The sequence below is a fragment of the Dermochelys coriacea genome, chromosome 20 (assembly GCF_009764565.3).
Source record: "Dermochelys coriacea isolate rDerCor1 chromosome 20, rDerCor1.pri.v4, whole genome shotgun sequence".
NCBI classification, from domain to species: Eukaryota; Metazoa; Chordata; order Testudines; family Dermochelyidae; genus Dermochelys; species Dermochelys coriacea.
Window position 1 is genome coordinate 3,964,996 of NC_050087.2, and position 6,387 is coordinate 3,971,382.

The window sequence follows — 6,387 nt, forward strand, 5'->3', positions numbered from 1 at the left end:
AGGCCTTGGAATTTAGGAATCTATGAATGAAAGTGAACAAGACGCAGGAACGGGGCAAGCGGATGACGCGCAAAGCAGCAAGCTTCAGGGCGGCTGCAAGGCTGGGGGTTAAAAGGCAGAGGGAGAGGCCGATTCATTCACTCTGGTTCAGTGACTGGGATGGGGGGGGCTGCTTTCATAACAGGGCAGAAGGAAAAGTTCCCCCCATCCAAGGGCTCAGACCAGTGAACCGAGCACATGAATGAGCTCAAGGCACAGACAGGAGCGGGAGTGTTTTACCTTTGTTATAGTTGTGTCACTCCGCTCCCCAGGCTCCATGGGGAAGGAAGAAAGCAGCAGCTCCTCCAAGAAGGAGCTGCACCCCTCAAAAAAAGTGTGTACAAAATGGGGGGGGGGGATCTGCCCCAAGGTAGGGGAGTCACTTCTTTCACTCCATTTCCCACAGAGGCTGACCGGGTACCTGAACAGCTGTGCGTGTGGGTGGGTGTACAAGTGTGTGTGTGTGTGTGTGCATGAGTGTGTGCACATGTGTGAGTGTGTGCACACAAGTGCATGTGTGTGTGCCTGCATGCGTATGTGAGTGTGCGTGTGCATGCCTGCATGCATGTGTGAGTGCGTGTGTGTGTGTGCTCGTGTAGTTTCCCAAGGTGCACTTCGGAAGCGGGGCTGCTCCATAGACTCGAAGCTTTCTGGGGTAGGAAGCATCTTTTTTCCCCCTGTGTCTGTTGTACAGCGCCTGACGCAACAGGGTTCTGCTCCATGAATGAGGCACCGGGGGGGGGGGCGGTTAAGTCCTACAGAACATAGGAACAGTCCCAGCCAGCTGAGGACACCTACCACTGTGACTTATTCAAAGGCCAAGGGGACGGCCTGTTGGAAAAGGGGACTTGATCCCTTTCTTGTTCTGTGCCAGCAGCAAATCGAGATTTCCCCATGGCTCCGGCTGCCATTCCGCTCTCGGGAAGTGAGGAGATTTGGATAAATAACAACAAGGATGATATGAAAACTCAGGAACACACACGCCTCCTTTAGATCTCAGGAAACAAGAGAGCAGGATGCCCGGGGCTGGGATAGGTTGTTGCTTGATCCTGGATCGGTGCCCTTCAGCAATAACGTGACCATCCCAATCAGAGGGGATGTGGCCCATGGTGAGGACTCATTCCACCATGTTATTAGAGCCCTGGGGGGAGGCTGAGATCTGGAGCAGCATCTGCAATACCAGCGTGGGCAAGGCCTGCATACGAGCGCAGAGAAGCAGGTGTGCCAAGCTTACTTGATGTTGAAAGAGCTAATCCGACAGAGTGAGACCTGATGCTGCTTTGATAGCTTCACTTCCAGGGCTCTGCCCTGTTGGGAGCAGCGACTGGCTATGCCAATGTAAAAACCAGCTGTGCCAACCAGCCTGATACTTAACTCTGTGCCACCCCTTTGCCATCAGGCTCTTCCCTTCACAGCATGACGAGCACCGACGTTGAGCATGACCCTTTGGACAGGGAACCCAGGGCAGAGATCACACCTAGCAGCTGTACAAACGAGTTGAAGTAAGAGAGCTGAGCTTGTCTTTATATCCAGTTGCATTCTGGGCATGTCAGGTAGTGACGCCAGCAACAGCTGGCACATGAATTGCAGAGGAAGCTGGTGTGTGAGAAATTGCTACTCAGGTAAGACATCAGGTTGCAGCTTGTCCATCTATTCCCCCATCCCCAGCCAGGGCAGGAGCAACAGGCTCGTCTGGGTTTTCTCCTCTCTATGATGGCAGAACCTGCAGGCCCCAACAGATATCAGGGCCCTATGGTTCTGGGTGCCAAACAAATGGCTAAAGGGACAGTCCCTTCCCTCTCAGTCGGAATAGGAAAGACAGGCAAAGGGAAGTAGGCACAGAGAGGAAACGGGGGTTGGTCAAGTGGCAGAGCTGGGAAGACGAACTGCCTCTCTTGCTGCCCAGTCATGTGCCTGCAGCCACTAGACCACATTGCCATTACAGTCCAAGCCCTGTTCCCCTGTGAAGCCCATACATCAGCTGGTGGGTAGCAGAGTCCTGTGATCTTTGCTCATTTCCACCCCCTGACTCCTAGTTGCCTGTCCAAAAGCAGAGGTGACAAGAGCAGCAGTTCTGTAAACCGTGTACCCAATTCCTTTCACGGCGGGGAAGTGGGAAAACCAGTCTCCTCTCTCACACCATGCCTGAAGAGGAGCCCACCTGTGAACAGCAGCAGGGGGCCAGATCCAGTCACATGGGGAACAGATCAATGGGAACTCCGTTGACATCCTCTGCGCTTTGCCCATTTGAGAGCAGAATCCAGTCCCGAACAGGCTGTCAAGGAGACCCAAGCATATTTGGGCACCCTACGATCCATGCAGCTCTGAGTAACCCAGCACCGTGAGTAACTGCAGATCATGCAGCGCTAGGAGGTCATGATTTGAGTTTGCCAGCTGTGTTTCTCCAGATGTTCCATTTCCCCCCTCCCTGCTGTACGATGCACAATGGAAGTTGCAAACCACAGCAAAAGCAATTCATTCTAGAACGCTTGCCACAGCTGAGAGCCCAGCTTGGCTGAGGATTTACACCTGGTGGGACAGGACATGACAGCCAGGGTGGGATTCAGGCCGAGCTGCTATAAACCTGGGCCAATGGCACAGAGTCCCATGACAAGATCAGCTCAGCTCTCGTTTAAAAATAAAAATCAGGTTTCTAGCCCTCACGGAAGCAAAAGGAAAGCTCGAAAACCTGATCCAAGGGCAACTGATGCCTGCCTGAGAGCTTGTTTACACGTGAAAGGTTACAACAGCATAGCTGCAGGACTTCAGTGTAGACTCTACCTATGCCAACAGAAGGGGTTCTCCCTTTGGTCTAGGTAATCCACCTCCCCGAGAGGTAATAGCTAGGTCGACGGAAGAATTCTTCCATCAACCTAGCGCTGTCTACACAGGGACTTAGGTCGATTTAACTACACCATTCAGGAGTGTGGATTTTTCACATTCCCTGAGTGATGTGGTAATGCCGAACTAATTTTCTAGTGTAGACCAGGCTCCACAAACCAGCACCTCTTGTTTGCCTGAGTCTGCAGAGAGCCTGAAACAATAGCTCCAGGAAGCGTGAATTGCCTCACTCGTCTTAATGCTGAAACCCACCTCCATAAAGAGGGATACAGCCACAGCTTGGGGGCAGGGCTGAGAGGGACTCCATGAAGGAGATGGCTAGGGCCCCAGAGTGCTTTAATTTGACCCTGACAGCAGGTCCTTGCCCAAGGGCAATTGGGACCAAAGCAACAACTGCAGAAAGACCAATAAAAGTCATTCCTGTTTCTGCTTCTCTGTGGCATGGTGAAAGAGTCAAGAGCTCAGGTTGCTGTTGGACAGCCGGTTAGAGCGAGGAAGCACATTGTCTTGGGGTCGGACTAGTAAGAATTCAGGGCAGCCAGCAAACAGCTCTGCAAACAACAAAACCAGCATTGTGGATTTAAACGGAAAAGCATCCACCTGGTGAGGATCCAGTGCTCTGGGCCCCAATTCTCCCCTGGCTGAGTTGTTTCCATCAGTGCAAGGTGGGGTGGGGACGACACCATGGCTTGTCCAACAGGAATAGCTATTGTGTTTACATTCACACCTCCCTTAATCCGAGTCCACTTTTCAGTGTGGACACTGCTAAACCAGAATGAGAAAAACTCACCCCACTTTTGCGTGGGTGTAAGAGCTGCCGAAGCTACAGTGGAGAATCTAGCCTTTTGTAATAGGCTGCAGGCTTCGTTACATGGCCAGTGATGTTGGGGGCCCAACTTGACAGCTATTGGCCTGATTTCCCAAAGGGTTAATTCCCCCCCCCAACAACTTGCCCCTTCCCACAGCGCTGACTTAGTGACAGCCACTCCACCCCACCAAGCCCCCAAACGCTGACAGCGACAACCTGCCAGCGCGCTGGCCGAGCTGCATGTGGCTCTCCACGTGTATGTCGTCTCCACTCCGAGCCGGCCCATCTCTCTTCAAGGCTGCAGTCCCCTTCCACGCCCCCATTCAAAGCAGGGAAAATGCATGACCCAGAGCGAGCAGCCCAAGGCCACTTGACATGAGGAGGCGCAGGGAGCCGTGCCGAGGCCAGGCAATGAGTCCTTCTCACCGCACCGGCATTCTCCCCAGGCACAATAGAAAGTATTTCTACTTGATGTTCCATTACTGGGGCTCTCAGTCGGGGCCCACTCTGTTCCCTGCCTTCCATTAAGGGACATTTCTTAACTTTTACGCTTTTGGGTGCGCTGGGGAGTTTGCAGCTGGCTTGCTGGCAGCACAGCTCCAGAGACACTTGGTCTGCTCCTTAGCAGTGCAGCCCCTATTGGCAGCCCCCCGGCATCTGTCCGGGGCCAGGACCCTGCAAACCAGGTGCTGGGTTGCTTCTCAGCAAGGCACCTGATGCAAGGGGCGGTGGCCCAGGGGTGCAGCCCACTGGTACCACATTCGGGAAGCACCAGGTCAGGCAGAGCCAACCGGAGCCACTTCCCTCTCATGGCTACACTCCATGACCTTCCGAGCTGCGATCAGTGACTGCCCCTTTGGCAGCTGATAATTCTCCCCTGCCCGTTCCTCACCCCAGCCCCAGAAGATCTGCATGGGCTTAAGCGCTTCCAGGCCATGGTTTGCCAGTAGGCTGAGAGCAAGATGGCTCCCATCCTCTTCCCCAGCCTGTCCCCCCACCCCCGAGCAGCCCAGCACCACGAGCGGCAGGGAGGAGCCAGGCGCAAGGAAGCAGAAGCCTGGCGGACGGACATGCCAGGGCAGAGGCTCTGGTGTTGGTGCCACACTAGGGAGAGCATAGCACAGGCACTCGGGGCAACGCTGGGCACAACGGGCCTTCCCAGGGCACCCGAGGCTGAGTCTCCCGTGCCCCTGCAAGGAGCCTGCCCTCCGGAGCCACTTCCATTTGAAGAGAAGCTGCTGAGATCCTTGTTTCCCCCCAGGGTGGGATAATCAGTTCCACAAGTGAGGCGGGGGTGGGTGGGGGAGAGAGGGGCTCCTACAAGGGCCAACACCTGGTGGAGGCCAGGAGCCAAATTTTCACCCACTTTGCAAAACTAAGGAGCAACGGTCCAGCGGCATGGGAATCTGACCACCACCTCCCCTGGCTCGAGCAGGCCCCTGCAGACCAACACCCAGGGGAAATTACACCAGTGACTCAGGCTTGGGGGCAGATGTCGCTCACTGCATCCTCCGTTCGCTGAAATCCTCAAACCACCCAGCCCCACAGCAAGCGGGGGACTTTCCAGCCATTTCCCCCCCCCCCCATCCAATCAGGGGGCGGGGAATGGCAGGAAAGGGATGGGTCTAGCATCTTTGGAAGGGCAGCTCCCCTTGTGCAGGGCTCTTGGGATTCCAACCCCTTGGAAGTCAAGTCACGGTGAGCAGGGTAGGGGGTTTCACAGCATCTGCCTAGCCACAGGGGCCCCAGCCTTCACCTTTCATGATCCCCCCAATCCCCACCTCAGCTAACAGCAGCTCCCCCCAGGCCCCTAGTTGAGTCACCCAAGGAAGCCATGGGCCCCATAGCTAGGGGAAAGAACACCCTGCGGCCACCCCAGCCTCTCCATTGGGGAGCCCAACCCAGTGACCGCTGGGGACGTGCCCTGGCTGCTCTCCCGCTTACTCATTCCCCAGGGAAGCAGGGTCAGAGGGATGAGGCAGAGCCTTGTTCCCAGGAGACCACGAGACAAGGAATTCATCTTTCCCTGTGTGAGGCAACAGCTCGCGCAGTTTCTGTATTTATCAGGCCGATTGTTGGAAGGCTCCTGGCTGGGAAGTTCCAGGCTCCACCCCCGACCCACCCTACCCGGCCCACCTTGCCGGCCAGATCCTTGGGAATTACCCAACTTGCAACACAGGAAGCTACGCTCATTGCGCAGGCAACAACAATGGAATTCACCCCCTTAGGGACCGCAACCCAGCCCTCCTCCCCCCCAACAGGGTCCTGCAGCCCATGGCTGGAGAGACTAAACCTGCAGACATGGTGGGAGTTGGTGTCTAGCACCCAGGACTTGCATGATGCTCCAGGGCAGGCAAAAGGGGAGGTGAAGCACAGACAGACTGGACAAAGTACTGGTTCCGTGGGGGGAGGAGAAAGAAGTAGCCCGTACTGTCCTTGGGGCATGCATGGGGAAGATCCACAATACAAGAGTTGGCCATTAAACCTTGTAACAATCCCTTTAAAAGCAGGTGAGCTCAGCCCCACCCAGGCTGTGTTATCCCCCCCAGGTGATGGACCTGGCCCTGCAGCTGGGTCAGTTAGCCAGGATCACTCCATAGTAGCCTGGGGAGTGGGACCTCCGACTCCACCAGCGCAGGCAAACATAGTGGGTGGCTCTCTGGGGAAGACCTCAGGGAAGAACCGCTTGCTGAACCCTT